Source organism: Pseudorca crassidens, chromosome 9 (assembly GCF_039906515.1).
Source record: "Pseudorca crassidens isolate mPseCra1 chromosome 9, mPseCra1.hap1, whole genome shotgun sequence".
NCBI lineage: Eukaryota > Metazoa > Chordata > Mammalia > Artiodactyla > Delphinidae > Pseudorca > Pseudorca crassidens.
In genome coordinates, this window is record NC_090304.1 from 7,103,820 (window position 1) to 7,120,597 (window position 16,778).

The following is a 16,778-nucleotide window of genomic DNA, read 5'->3' on the forward strand; positions in this document are numbered from 1 at the left end:
AGACTGGTATCCAGATGTATAAAGAACTCTAAAAACTCAATAACAAGACAAAAAAGAAGAGCAAAACATTTGAATGGAAACTTCACAATAGATGACATGTGAAGCCAGACACAAAAGAGTACATATTGTATGATTCCATTTTTATGAAATTCTAGGAAAGAAGAATGTAATTAATAGTGTCAGAGGGCGCAAGAGGGAGGCGATATGGGGATATATGTATATGTATAGCTGATTCTCTTTGTTATAAAGCAGAAACTAACACACCATTGTAAAGCAATTATACTCAGTGTCAGAGGGGACTTCCCTGGTGGTCCAGCGGTAAAGAATCCACCTTCCAGTGCACGGGATGCAGGTTCCATCCTTGGTCGAGGAACTAAGGTCCCACATGCTGCGGGGCAACTAAGCCCGCGTGCCACAGCTACTGAGGACCTCAACTGGAGAACCCGTGTGCCACAAACTACAGAGCCCATGCACCCTGGAGCCCACGCACCACAACAAGAGAGAAGCCGGAGCGTTGCAATGAAGAGACGGCGTGCCGTAACGAAAGATCCCGCATACCTCAACGAAGATCCCGTGTGCCGCAACTAAGACCCCACACAGCCAAAAAATAAATAAATAAATAATAATAAGGAAAATAGTGTCAGAAAGCAGACCACTGATTGCCTGGGGCATGGGGTGGGTGTGGGATTGACTGGGAAAAGGCACAACGGAGCATTTTGGGGTGGTGGAAATGTTCTTTATCTTGATTGTGGGGATGTATACATGGCTGTTTGTATATGTTTGTCAAAACTCATTGAGTAGGGAATTCCCTGGTGGGAATGATTAATGCCTAGACCTACTAGTCAAAGCATAGTATCACTTATTGATCAAAAAAATTGATCAACGGAACAAGTTACCCTAGGGATAATAGCGCAATCCTATTCTAGAGTCCATATTGACAATAAGGTTTACGACCTTGATGTTGGATCAGGACATCTTAATGGTGTAACCGCTAGTAAGTGTTCGTTTGTTCAACGATTAAAATCCTACGTGATCTGAGTTCAGACCGAACAATCCAGGTCGGTTTCTATCTATCATGCATTTCTCCCAGTATGAAAGGACAAGAGAAATAAGGCCCACTTTAAGTAAGTGCCTTCAAAGCAATTAATGATTCTAATCTCAACTTAATAAGCACAGACTAATTTACCCGAGACCAGGGTTTTGTTGGGGTGGCAGAGGCTGCCAGTTGAGTAAAACTTAAATCTTTATACTCAGAGGTTCAAACCCTCTCCCCAAAAAAATGTTTATTATTAACATTTTAATGCTCACCATCCCTCTCCTCGTAGCCGTAGCATTCCTGACACTAGTAGAACGCAAGATCCTAGGCTACTTGCAACTCCGAAAAGGACCAAACATTGTAGGCCCTCATGGCCTGCTCCAACCCTTTGCCGACGCAGCCAAGCTGTTCACTAAGGAACCCCTGCGACCAGCCACGTCCTCCACCACTATATTCATCATTGCACCTATCCTAGCCCTGACCCTAGCCCTCACAGTGTGAATCTCTCCGCCCGTACCATACCCCCTCATCAACATAAACTTAGGAGTAGTATTCATACTAGCAATATCAAGCCCAGCCGTATATTCCATTCTATGATCCAGCTGGGCCTCCAACTCAAAATACGCATTAATTGGAGCTCTATGAGCAGGAGCACAAACAATTTCACATGAGGTAACACTAGCAATCACCCTCCTATGAGTACTCGTAATAAATGGATCCTTTACCCTATCAACACTAACTACAACACAAGAACAACTATGGCTATTCTGCCCATCATGACCGTTAGCTATGATATGATTCATCTCTACCCTAGCAGAAACCAACCGAGCCCCATCTGATTTAACAGAAGGAGAATCAGATCAGAACTCGTATCCAGCTTCAATGTTGAACACTCAGCAGGCCCTTTCGCCATCTTCTTCTTAGCGGAATACGCCAACATCATTATAATAAATATATTCACAACTATTCTATTCCTGGGAGCATTCCACAACCCCTACACACCAGAACTCTATACAGCAAATGTCATTGTTAAAACACTATTACTAACAACATCTTTCCTACGGATTCGAGCATCCTACCCTCGATTCCGATACGATCAACTAATACACTTACTCTGAAAATACTTCCTACCTCTGACACTAGCCTTGTGTATATGACATGTCTCACTACCCATCATAACAGCAAGTATCCCTCCACAAACATAAGAAATATGTCTGATAAAAGAGTTACTTTGATAGAGTAAATAATAGAGGTTTAAGCCCTCTTATTTCTAGAATCATAGGAATTGAACCTACCCTTAAGAATTCAAAGTTCTTCGTGTTACCACATTACACTACCATCTACAGTAAGTTCAGCTAAACAACCTATGGGGCCCATACCCCGAAAATGTTGGTTTATATCCTTCCCGTACTAATAAACCCCGTTATCTTTATTATTATCTTAACAACCGTCATTTTAGGGACTACAATCGTAATTACTAGCTCTCACTGATTGCTAGCCTGAATTGGGTTCGAAATAAACATAATAGCTATCATCCCCATCATAATAAAAAACTTTAACCCGCGAGCTATAGAAACCTCCACTAAACAGTTTCTAACACAGGCCACCGCATCCATATTACTTATAATAGCAGTCATCATTCATCTACTGCACTCTGGCCAGTGAACCATCACAAAGCTCTTCAACCCAACAGCATCCATAACAACAACAATAGCACTAGCTATTAAACTAGGACTATCCCCCTTCCACTTTTGAGTGTCCGAAGTAACACAAGGCATCCCCTTAACCGCAGGTCTAATCCTACTATCATGACAAAAACTTGCACCCCCGTCAATCCTTTATCAAATCTCACCATCAGTTAATCTATACCTAATAGTAACCATATCCACACTCTCTATCCTAGTCGGAGGTTGAGGTGGATTAAACCAAACACGACTCTGAAAAATCATGGCCTACTCGTCAATCGCGCACGGGGGGCGAATAATGGCCATCTTACTGTACAACCCAACCGTAACCATCCTAAACCTGCTGATCTACATCATAACAATCCTCACTATATTCATTCACTCAAGCTATTTACTCAAAACTCAACTACCGCCACACTATCACTATCACAGACATGAAACAAAACACCTATTACCACAACCCTCATCATACTCACTCTACTCTCAGTAGGAGGGCTCCCACCGCTATCAGGATTCATGCTTAAATGAATGATTATTCAAGAAATAACAAAAAATAATACCATTATTCTACCCACACTCATGGCCATCACAGCACTACTCAACCTGTATTTCTACATACGGGTCACTTACTCCACAGCACTAACTTTATTCCCCTCTACAAACAACATAAAATGACAATTTGTCTCCACGAAACACATAACCCTTCTACCAACTATAGTCGTAATATCCACAATACTTCTACCTCTCACAGCAATACTGTCAATCCTAGAATAGGAATTTAGGTTAGACCACACCAAGGACCTTCAAAGCCCTAAGCAAGTACAATTTACTTAATTCCTGCCCAATAAGGACTGCAAGACTATATCTTACATCAATTGAATGCAAATCAAACACTTTAATTAAGCTAAATCCTCACTAGATTGGAGGGATACACTTCCCACGAATTTTTAGTTAACAGCTAAATACCCTAATCAACTGGCTTCAATCTACTTCTCCTGCCACGAGACAAAAAAGGCGGGAGAAAAAGACAAATACCGTATGCTAACACATATAAATGGAATTTAAGGAAAAAAAATGTCATGAAGAACCTAGGGGTAAGACAGGAATAAAGACACAGACCTACTGGAGAACGGACTTGAGGATATGGGGAGGGGGAAGGGTGAGCTGTGACAGGGCGCGAGAGAGGCATGGACATATATACACTAACAAACGTAAGGTAGGTAGCTAGTGGGAAGCAGCCACATGGCACAGGGATATCGGCTCGGTGCTTTGTGACCGCCTGGAGGGGTGGGATAGGGAGGGTGGGAGGGAGGGAGACGCAAGAGGGAAGAGATATGGGAACATATGTATATGTATAACTGATTCACTTTGTTATAAAGCAGAAACTAACCCACCATTGTAAAGCAATTATACCCCAATAAAGATGTTAAAAAAAATCACATTTTAAGCAAAATGCACTACAGCATGTATAGCAGGTATCTATTCGTGTAAAAGATGTGCAATATAGAAGATACATCTATGTGTGTATCCATAGGTTAATTTGAGGTTAATACCCTAGAATATGGCACAGTTGCCTTTGGAGAGATAAACTAGCACCCTGGGGATCATACGTGGGAAGAAGATTTCTTTTCACTGTGACTCTTCTGGTACTACTTAAAATTTTCATCACATGCATGTGTTAATCTTTCAGGTAAGAAGAAAAGTTAATCAATAAAAATTTTGATTACCTTTAAAAAAAAAAAAAAAAAGGCAGGAGAAGTCCTGGCAGGGTTGAAGCTGCTTCCCTGAATTTGCAATTCAAAATGATCATTCACCAGGGGACTTGGCAAAAAGAGGGTTCCACCTCTGTCTTTAGATTTACAGTCTAATGCCTGCTCGGTCATTTTACCTACGTTCATAAATCGCTGATTATTTTCAACCAACCACAAAGACATTGGCACCTTATACCTACTATTTGGCCCCTGAGCAGGAATGGTGGGCACTGACCTAAGCTTATTAATTCGCGCTGAACTGGGCCAACCCGGCACACTGCTCGGAGACGACCAAATCTACAACGTACTAGTAACAGCCCACGCGTTTGTAATAATTTTCTTTATAGTCACACCCATTACAATTGGCGGATTTGGAAACTGACTAGTGCCCTTAATAATTGGGGCACCCGATATAGCTTTCCCCCGTATAAACAACATAAGTTTCTGATTGCTCCCTCCTTCGTTCCTATTACTACTAGCATCATCAATAGTTGAAGCCGGCGCAGGCAGGCTGAACTGTGTACCCTCCCTTAGCCGGAAACCTAGCACATGCAGGCGCTTCAGTTGACCTCACCATCTTCTCTCTGCACCTAGCTGGCGTATCCTCAATTCTCGGGGCCATTAATTTAATTTAATTTAATTTTTATTTTTTTATTGTTTTGCGGTACGCGGGCCTCTCACTGCTGTGGCCTCTCCCGTTGCGGAGCACAGGCTCCGGACGCGCAGACCCAGCGGCCATGGCTCACGGGCCCAGCCGCTTCGCGGCATGTGGGACCTTCCCGGACCGGGGCACGAAACCCGCGTCCCCTGCATCGGCAGGCGGGCAGACTCTCAACCGCTTGCGCCACCAGAGAAGCCCAGGCCATTAATTTTATTACTACTATTATCAACATAAAACCACCCGCCATAACCCAATACCAAACACCACTCTTCATATGATCAGTCCTAGTCACAGCACTATTACTTCTATTGTCCTTACCTGTCCTAGCCTCCAGGATTACCATACTGTTAACCGACCGAAACTTGAATACAACTTTCTTTGATCCGGCAGGAGGAGGAGACCCAGTCCTATATCAACACTTATTTTGATTCTTTGGACATCCCGAAGCATACATTTGAATCCTACCTGGGTTTGGGATAATTTCACACATTGTAACTTACTACTCAGGAAAAAAAGAACCTTTCGGATATATAGGTATGGTATGAGCTATGGTATCAATCGGGTTCTTAGGTTTTATCGTATGAGCTCACCATATATTCACAGTAGGTATGGACGTTGACCCGCAAGCATACTTTACATCAGCCACTATAATTACTGCTATCCCTCCAGGAGTAAAAGTATTTAGCTGACTGACAACACTTCACGGAGGCAATATTAAATGATCCCCAGCCCTGATGTGAGCCTTAGGTTTCATCTTCCTTTTCACAGTCGGTGGACTGACGGGTATTGTCCTAGCCAATTCGTCATTAGACATTGTCCTTCATGATACCTACCATGTAGTCGTACACTTCCACTACATGCTCTCAGTGGGAGCTGTTTTCGCTATTAGAGGGGGGTTTGTACACTGATTTCCACTATTCTCAGGATATACACTCAACTCAACATGAGCAAAAATTCACTGTGATTGTATTCGTGGGTGTCAACCTAACCTTCTTCCCACAACATTTCCTAGGCTTATCTGGCATGTCTCGACGATACTCCGACTCTCCAGACGCCTACACAACATGAAATACTATTTCATCAATAGGTTCATTCATCTCATTAACAGCAGTCGTATTGATAATCTTCATTATCTGAGAAGCATTCACATCCAAATGAGAAGTATTATCAGTAGACCTTCTACCACAAATCTAGAGTGACTAAATGGATGCCCTCCACCATACCACACATTTGAAGAACCAGCCTACATTCATCTAAAGTAGGACTCTGCGCTTTCACTGCTCAGGGCCTGGGTTCGATCCCTGGTCAGGGAACTAAGATCCCTCAAGCCCTGCAGCACAGCCAAAAACAAAAAAAAAACCAAAAAACCCAAGAAACAAAACTCGTTGAACTGTACACTCAAAACATATGCATTTATTGTAGGCAAATATATCTTAATAAAATTGACTTAAAAAAAAACAAGTGAAAATACCTGCCCTGCCACTTCTGTACTGTGTCTTCGAATGGGTATCTTCTCTTCTCTGTACCTCAATTCACTCATCTGTAAAATGGGAATCATAGTATCTCACGGGGTTGTTTTGAGAGATTTAAATGAGATTCATTCACATGAAGGGTCATGTTATGAGCACTCCACAAAGGCGAGATAATATTACTGAGGGAGAGCCATCCAGTCCCTGCTGGCACCTATGTAAACCCCAGTTGTTCCCTTCAATTGCATCTTGGCCTCCGCTACCCTGAGAGCAGGATCACTCCAGCTGGTCCAGTTGGACCAGCTCTTGATGCCAAGATCACACAACTCTTGGTGACCAGGGGAACCCATCTCTCGTGCCCCAATCCCTGATGATGCCCAGAGACTCTTTGAAGCCCCTCAGACTGACTCTTGGCCTCCCATTGGCCATCAGCCTTGAGAACACCCTTGACCCTGGTTCCATCCCAGAAGCACAGCACAGGCGTCAGGGCTGTGAGCAACTCAATCTCTCAGGGTTCTCTTTTCGTTTCTACACCTCAGCCAGGGTGCAGGCCAGTGGGGACTGGGACACAGGCTCTTCCTGGGGACACCCCAACTTTTCTGCTCCTTTCTGAAGCCTCTGCTATTCCTCTCTTCTCCTCTCCTTTCATTATCTCCCTTGGGGAGGGTGGTAAGTTGATGGGCTCAATAGCAGAGCATTTGTTCTTCCACATCTATTGTTTATGACCCGGAAACCAGCACCGTGGCTCCTTCTGCTCCACTGTGTCCTGAGTCTGTGACTAGAGAGGGAGTGTCACCGGATAGAAGGAAGTGTGTGTGTGTGTGTGTGTGTGTGTGTGTGTGTGTTTGACCTGTGATGCTCTCTTAAGTGCTCACCTATTCCAAATAGCTATAAGGAGGAAGGGTGCAGTCCGAGGGAATGGCACTAACACTTGGTTTTGGGTCATGGCTGGACTGGAGAGAGATTTTGGAAGTAGAAGAGGCCAGAATGTGGGGGAGGAACTGAGAAGTTGGGGGTGGGGACGGGGGGAGCCAGTGCAGTGAGAACAGGCAAGCACACTTTGGGCTGGAGAAGAGCAGAATATGAGTTTAGTCACAAGTGCGTGTGGGCTCTAGCTAGGGAAGGCGGGGCAGGTGCAGGACACATTGGCAGGGGTGGGAAAGGGGAACTCGGAGTTTGGGGAGGGTAGGGAGGGCAGTGGATCGAGCCTGTCTTGCTGCCTGCTTGTTTGGTGAATGGCAGTGAAGCAGCAGGATTTTCTTTCCTCCTTTGCCAAGATTTGAACAGAGTGAAGCTCTGGGATTGCCCTGGACCTATGGCCACTCCAAGCCCCAAGTCAGGGCATCTCATGCCGGATCAGCACAGCCAGCCCCATGGCCCTGTCCCTTGTGTGGTTACCTCACCAAGGACCACATTTCCAAAGGGTCTCGAATCTGGAAATCTGCAATGATCCAGAAAGGCTAGAAGGGGTGGGTGGGTGAGTGTGTCACTGTCAAAATGGAACTTTTTATTTCTCCCTTTAAAATGTCAATTCCACCAGGGCTAGAACTTTGCCTTTCTCACTGTTCTGTCCCAGGCACATTGTGGGTCCACAGTAAATACCTTGCTTGGGTCAAGGGGATTGGGTCTGAGGGGATCTCCTAGGGTGGGGAGCAGGCTAGTGTCTTCTGTAAGGCTCTATGGGCAGATGGCTGACCATCTCATGGAAACCAAAGGCAGACAGATTTTGACCCTACATCACAAAGGACCTTGAGAAAACAGAGCTGCTGTGAGCATAGAGCTGTGAGCATAGAGCTGCTGTGAGCACAGAGCTGCTGTGAGCCTGAAGTGACCACGTTGAGGCCAGAGGTGGGCCTGAAGGGAAGATGACTTGCTTCAAGGCAGAACTGAAGGGTCCCTGTGAGTCTTTCCAGCCACTGCATCTAGGACTTGGCTCCCGAGTCACGTTGCGGTAGGTTCCTGCAACAAGATGTCAGCTCTTGAGTCAGACAGAATTGGATTTAAATCCTGGCCCCTCCATTAAGCTGTGTGACCTTGGGCAGATTACCCAATGTCTCTGAACCTATTACCAAATCTGTAATATGGAGATCCTAGTGATAAAACACTCACCTCAAAGGCTGGCTATACGCATTAGATTCAAAGGATCAGCCATATACAGCATTTAGCTCAACATCTGGCACACAGCCAATGCTCAGCAAACGTTAGCTATTGTTACTGTGCCGCAGATGGCCGGGTGAAGTGAGGGGGAGCTGGTGCCCAGGGCCCAGTGAACTAGGACAGAGCACATGTAAAGTAAATCAACTGGTGGTTGGCCAGAAAAGTGTCTGACAGTGCCTTCATTAAATATCTGAGTGCACTTTTCTAGTTTGATAGAATTTTGATTCATACACTAAAGTTATCACTGGAAGGACGATATTCAGAGGTAAGGAAGGTGTCATTTTAGGAGAGTTATAGAAACAGATACTAAGTCCATAACTCGTGCAGAGATTCCTCATACATGTCAGAGAACTGACAGATAACTTGGTTCTAAGTGCTTTACCTAAGCAGGGAGTTTCAGGCACTAGTTTTATTCTCTGATAGAACAACCAGATCTAACAAAAGAAATATTTAGATTGTTTTGTAGATAATATTTAAATGGTTTTTATTAAAATCTATGTTAATACAAAGTGAATCATCTGTAGAAACAGAAATTTTATCAACAATGACAATAAAGTTGTAGTTTTAAAATATTTAGCAAACATAATTAACATTAGACCAACATCTAAAAATTCTCAGAACAAGAACAAGGTTAAAACACTGATTTGGAGACTCCCACTTGGAGCTAAACCCACAAGAGAGGCTGAATTAGTCCTAAAATGAACTTAATGCTCCTATGGCTCCCACCCCCACTGAACTAACAGCAGAAGCAGAAACAAACCCTCCATGGAGGGAAGCTTTTCCAAGTAAGCCTACAGGATTGTTTGATCTCACAACCACCACCAAACACATGAAAGTAAACTACTGTGAGTGAATATCAGCAGAAACAAGAAACCACTTATGGTATATGGTGTGAGGTAAGGATTCAGTTTTGTTTCTCCCTCCCTATTGTTCCAGCACCATTTTTTGAAAAGATTCACCTTTCCACATTGAATTTTCTTGGTACCCTCATCAAAAATCAATTGACCATGTATATGTAGGTCCCTTCCTGGTCTCTCTAATTAGCTTCATTTACCTATATCTTTATATCATTATCTATATTTTTATACTAATATCCCACTTTCTTGGTTACTGCAGCATTTTTTTTTTTTTTTACTTCAAAAAACCCTTCTTCTTTTTTTTTTTGGCTGAAACACACAGCATGCAGGATCTTAGTTCACCTACCAGGGATCGAACCCACACCCCCTGCAGTGGAAGCTCAGAGTCTCAACCACTGGACCATCAAGGAAGTCCTTCAAAAAAAACCCTTCTATTTTTAAAAAAATTTATTTACTTATTTGTTTTATTTTTGGCTGCATTGGGTCTTCATTGTTGTGCCCGGGTTTTCTCTAGTTGCTGCGAGCGGGGGCTACTCTTCATTGCAGTGCGTGGGCTTCTTATGGCGGTGGCTTCTCTTGTTGCGGAATGCAGGCTGTAGGTCCGTGAGCTTCAGTAGTTGTGGCATGCGGGCTCAGTAGTTGTGACACGCAGGTTCTAGAGTGCAGGCTCAGTAGTTGTGACGCACGGGCTTAGTTACTCTGCAACATGTAGGATCTTCCCGGACCAGGGACTGAGCCCGTGTCCCCTGCCTTGGCAGGCAGATTCTTAACCACTGTGCTACCAGGGAAGTCCAAAAACAAAAACAAAACAAAAAAACAAAAAAACCTTCTTTAATCAAATTCCAATATTTAGCTTTAAAATAAAATTTGAAATCAAGTAATGTAATTCCTCCAACTTTGTTTTTCAAAGATGTTTTGTCTATTATAGGTCCTTTGCATTTCCATATACATTATAGAATCAACTTGTAGAATCTTTTGTAGATTCTGCCAGTATTTTAATTGAGAATGCACTGAATCTGTAGAGAAATTTGGGGAGAACCGATGTCTTAACAATATTGAATCATCCAATCCATGAACCTGGTTGTTAGCCCAGTGGGTTAACCCAGTCCTCAGCCTTGTCATCCTGTGGCTGCTGCAATTGCCCATACATACTTATCAATAGGCATTGTCAGTGAATCTCTTGATTTCCAGATATATTTCCGCTGTCCTCCTTGTGAAACAGAATCCTACCTCCTCATTATAATCAGACTTTGTTACTCCTGCCAGTGTGGATTTTGTTACTTCCGTCACCAGGGAAGCCCCCATTATCTCTTAATATATTACCTCTCCTCCATGCTTTCCATATGTTCTTTCTGTGACTTATTAATAAAATGATTAGATAAACCACAAGGAAAAAATACTTGCAAGACAAATACCTGAAAAACTACTTATATCCAGAATATATAAAGAACCCCTGGGCTTCCCTGGTGGCACAGTGGTTAAGAATCTGCCTGCCAATGCAGGGGACACGGGTTTGAGCCCTGGTCCGGGAAGATCCCACATGCCATGGAGCAACTAAGCCCGTGTGCCACTACTGAGCCCACGTGCCGCAACTACTGAAGCCTGTGCACCTAGAGCCTGTGCTCTGCAACAAGAGAAGCCACCGCAATGTGAAGCCCATGCACCACAATGGAGTAGCCCCCGCTTGCTGCAACTAGAGAAAGCCTGCGCACAGCAACAAAGACCCAACGCAGCCAAAAATAAATAAAATAAATTTTTAAAAATTTGATCAGCGTGATAAAAACTCTCAGAAAAGTAGGAATAGAAAGGAACTTCTTCAACCTGATTAAAGGCATCTAGAGGAAAAACCTGCAGCAAACATGATACTAATAGTGAAAAAGAATGCTTTCCTCCCAAGATCTGGAAAAAAGGCGAGGATGTCCATTGCTACCACTTTAAATCAAACTCGTACTGGAAGTTCCAGCCAGTACAATAAAGTAAAAAAAAAAAGAAAAAAGAAAAGAAATTAAAAGGTATCCAGCTATCTGAATTGGAAAGCAAAAAGCAAAGCTGCCTTTATTATAAACAACATGATCATCTATGTAGAAAATCCTAAGAAATTTACCCTCTACTCAAAAAAAAAAAAAAAAGCTACAAGAACTAAAATGGGAGTTTGGCAAGGTTGCAATATTCAACAATAAATTATATTTCTATATACTAGCAACAATCATAAATTTAAAAACATTTAAAATACCATAACATATTGAATACTTAGGGATAAATTTGACAAAAGATGTGCAAGACCTATACACTGAAAACTACAAAACAAAATGCATAAATAAATTAAAGAAAACCTAAATAAGGGTAGAGATATACCTGAGATCATGGATGGAGAGACTTGATGTTAAGATGTCAATGCTCCCCCAATTGTAGAAACTAACAAGCTGTATCTTAACATTTATAAGAAAATGGAAAGGATTGAAAAAAAAAGAAGAGGAAAGTTGAAGGATTACAGTACCTGATTTCAAGATATATTTTAATGCTACAGTAATTGAGACTTTGTGGTATTGGCGTAAAGATAAACATATAGATACATGCAACAGAATAAAGAGTCCAGAAGTATACCCATGTATATATGGTCAGTTGGTTTTCACAAGGTGTCAAAGTAATTCAATGGAGAAAGGATAATTTTTTCAACAAGTGGTGTTGAAACAATTCAATAACTGTATGAAAAACAGGGAAAAAAGAAAAAGAAAGAAGCATTCCCATACTTCATACTATCTACAAAAGTTAACTCGAAATGGATTATTTAAAAAAAAAAAATGGGACTTTCCTGGCGGTCCATTGGTTAAGACTCTGCACTTCCAAAACAGGGGGCATGGGTTCCATCCCTCTTCGTGGAACTAAGATGCCACATGCTGCGCAGGGCAGCCAAAAAATAAAAAAGAAAAAGAAATAGATAGACCTAAATGTAAGAGCCAAAACTGTAACGCTTCTAGAAAAAAAAAATTGGAGAAAATCACAGTGGCCTTGGGTTTGACAAAGATTTCTTTCTTTTTAAAAAAAATTTATTGAAGTGTATTTGCATACAATATTATATTAGTTTCAGGTGTACAACATAGTGATTTGATATTTTTATAGAATACACATTATACAAAGTTATTATAAAATGTTGACTATTTTCTGCGCTGTACATTACAGCCTTGTGTCTTATTTATTTTATAACTGCCAGTTTGTACTTCCTAATCCCCTTCACTTATTTTGACCCTCTTCCCACCACTCTCCCCTCTAGTAGCCACTGGGTTTGTTCTCTGTATCTGTAAATCTGTGTCTGTTTTGTCATATTTATTCATTTGTTCTATTTTTTAGATTCTACATATAAGTGAAAACATACAGTATTTGTCTTTGTCTGACCTATTTCGCTAAGCATAATACCCTCCAGGTCCATCAATGTTGTTGCAAATAGTAAGATTTCATTCCTTTTTATGGCTGAGTAATATTCCATTATATGTCACATCTTTATCCATTCATCTCTAGATGGGCTCAGATTTCTTAAACATGACACAAAAGGTAAGAAGTACAAAAGAAAAAAAATGGGCTTCAGCAAAATGAAAATGTTTTATTCTGCAGCTAATACTATTTTGAAAATGAAAAGGCAAGACACAGACTGGGAGAAAATATTTGCAAAGCATACACTCAACAAAGGACTTGTATTTAGACTATAGAAAACCACATATAACCCAATTTTTTAAAAAAGGCAAACATCTGAATAATGCTTCACTAGATAAGATATATGGATAGCAAATAAGCATATGAAAAGATTCTCGAAAAACCTCTGGTAAGACTTCTACAGAGAAATAGAAAGTACAAATAAATAGCATAATGAATGAAAAGGGACACATAACTATAGTTACAGCACATATGAAAAAGATAAGAAAACTGTCATCAACCTCATGCCAATAGGTTTGAAAACTTAGGTAAAATAAATTCCAAGAAAAACACAACTTTTCAAAATTAACTCCGGAAAAGTGGAATAGTCCTATAAATACGAAATATTCCAATATATTAAAGAAACTGAAATAGTAGTTTAAAATTTTCCCACAAAGAAGTTATTTTTTAAAGAAATCCTTATATGGAGATATACGTAATTCTGTATTTATGAGTCAATATAATGATTGTTTTAAAATACTCTCCCACCCCCCAAAAAATGGGAGAGAGATGAAACAAAAATAGCAAAGCTGATAACTTATGTAAGCTGAAGGATGGCTATATGGGGGTTAATTACACCATTCTCTCTAATATTGAGTGTGTCTGAAAATGTTCATAATGAAAGGTTAAAATAAATAAATAAAATCTTTTGCAGAGAAATCAACAGCCACAGTCAATTTTACTGGTGAGTTTTACCAATCTTGCAAGTAATATATCATTCCAAATTTACATAGACTCTTCTGGGGAATAGAAAAGGGGGGATTTTTCCTCAAGTCATTCTATGAGGCTGGTACAACTTTCATACCAAAATTAGGGAAGGCCAGGGGGATGGGGAAGAAAAGGAAAACTACAGCCATTTTATTTACAAATACAGTTGTAAAATTTCCTCCTAAAATATCAGTGAATCAAATTCTACAATGTAACACACTGTGACCAAGTTAGGTTTATCCCAAGAATACAGGACGGTTTACTATTAGGAAATCTATGTCATACTTGGCATTAACAGATAAAGAAGAATCTTCTCCATAAATACAGGAAAAGCATTTGATAAAAAATCAACACCCAGGGACTTCCCTGGCAGGCCAGTGGTTGGGACTCAGCTCTTTCACTGCTGGGGCCAGTTTCAATCCCTGGTAGTGGAAATAAGATCTCGCAAGCCTCACGGTGCAGCCAAAAAAAAAAAAAATCAACACCCATTTATCATAAATGCAGTAAACTAGAACTAGAAAGGAGCGTCCTTAACTTGGTAATAGATATGTACCAAAACAAACAAAACAAAAACAAAACTGAATGTAACCTAAGGACAAGAACTGTAAAAATATACTCTGTATTTAATCACATTATTGGTGGTAGAGTTGGTATCATTATTCTGAGTGTTTTGTGTATAGTATGAGACAGACCAAATGAGTAATTGTCTGGTATCACTGAGAGATTTGTTTTTATTGTAGTAAAATATACGTAATATAAAATTTACCTTTTTTTTTTTTTTTTTTTTTTTGCGGTACGCGGGCCTCTCACTGTTGTGGCCTCTCCTGTTGAGGAGCACAGGCTCCGGAGGCGCAGGCTCAGCGGCCATGGCTCACGGGCCCAGCCGCTCTGCGGCATGTGGGATCCTCCCGGACTGGGGCACAAACCCATGTCCCCTGCATCGGCAGGCTGACTCTCAACCACTGCGCCACCTGGGAAGGCCCAAAATTTACCATTTTAACCATGATTAAGTGTACAGTTCAGTGGCACTAAGTATATTCACTAACAATGTTGTGTTAGTTTCTGCTGTTCATTCTTTTTTAAGGCTGAATGATATGCCACTGTATGTATATACCACATTTTGTTTCTCTGTTCAAGGACATCTGGGTTGCTTCTACCTTTTGGCTATTGTGAATAATGCTGCTATGAACATTGAGTTCCTCTTTTCAATTGTTTTGTATATATACCCAGAGGTGGAATTGCTGGATCATATGGTAATTCTGTTTAATTTCTTGAGGATTACTCTTTTCCACAGCAGCTGCACCATTTTTCATTCCCATCAGTGATGTACAAAGAAACCACTTTCTCCACATCGTCGCCAACACTTGTTGTTTTGTTTTTCTGATAATAGCCATCCTAATGAGTATGAAGTAGGATTTCAGTGTGACTTTTCTTTGCATTTCCCAGATAGCTATTATGTTGAGCATCTTTTCATGTGCTTATTCGCCATTTTACATCTTCTTTGAAGAAATGTCCATTCAAGTCCATTGTTCATTTTTTATTTTTTATAAATTTATTTATTTTGGCTGCATTGGGTGTTCGTTGCTGCACTGGGGTTTTCTCTAGTTGCGGCGGGCAGGGGCCACTCTTCGTTGTGGTGGGCGGGCTTCTCATTGCAGTGGCTTCTCTTGTTGCGGACCAGGGGCTCTAGGCGTGCGGGCTTCAGTAGTTGTGGCTTGCTGGCTCTAGAGTGCAGACAGACTCAGTAATGCACAGGCTTAGTTGCTCCTCGGCATGTGGGATCTTCCCGGACCAGGGCTCAAGCCTGTGTCCCCTGCATTGGCAGGCGGATTCTTAACCACTGCATCACCAGGGAAGTCCCATTGCTCATTTTTTAAATTGGGTTGTTTGGTTTTTCTGATTGTTGAATTTTAGGAATTATTTATGTATTCTGGCCAAAGATGGAACAATTTGAAGTTCAATAAAAATTGTAATAGATTAAAGCACATCAAATATGCTTAAATCCATGCATTCATTAAGATATTTTTAAATGCTTACTAATCAATTTTAGAGGATGTTAAAGAACCAAGGCATTATTCTGAAAACTGATAAAGAGAAATTCTATACTCTAAAAAAATCATTTTTAGGTATATATCCAAGAAAATTCTGGATACATGTGTAACAGGAGACATTCACAGGAATGTTCTTAACAACACTGTTTATAATAGCAACAAACTGGAAACCCAAATGGCCATCCTCAGAATGAATAAATAAAAAACTGTGGTACATTTACAGAATAGTATACAGCAGTAAAAAACTGAATAAACTATGAAACAGACAAATATTAGTAAGGTGTTGAGTGAAATATGCAAATAACAAAGGACAACAAATAACATGATACTCTCTTCATGGAAGTTCAAAACTAAGCAAAACCAAACATGACATTGTGTAGGCATGTATACGTGAGTATAATTTTTTTCTTAAATTTTTTTTTTCTTTAGAAAAATCAAAGGAATAACAAATACAGAATTCTGGATGATGGCATGCTAGACACAGGGATAAGGAGGGGATGAACAGGTGAGGACACGTGGGTAGATGTTAAGTCCTGTTGGTGCTCTATCCAGCCTCTTGAGTTTTGCAGTGGGTACACTGGAATTCAACATATTAATTTAAAAGTTAAAAGTTATACATGTATAAATTTTTAAAAGAGGATCATGCCAGGATCAATGATCATTGATCAATGATCATTAATCAAAGGTTATAGGTTTCCCTGGTGGCACAGTGGTTA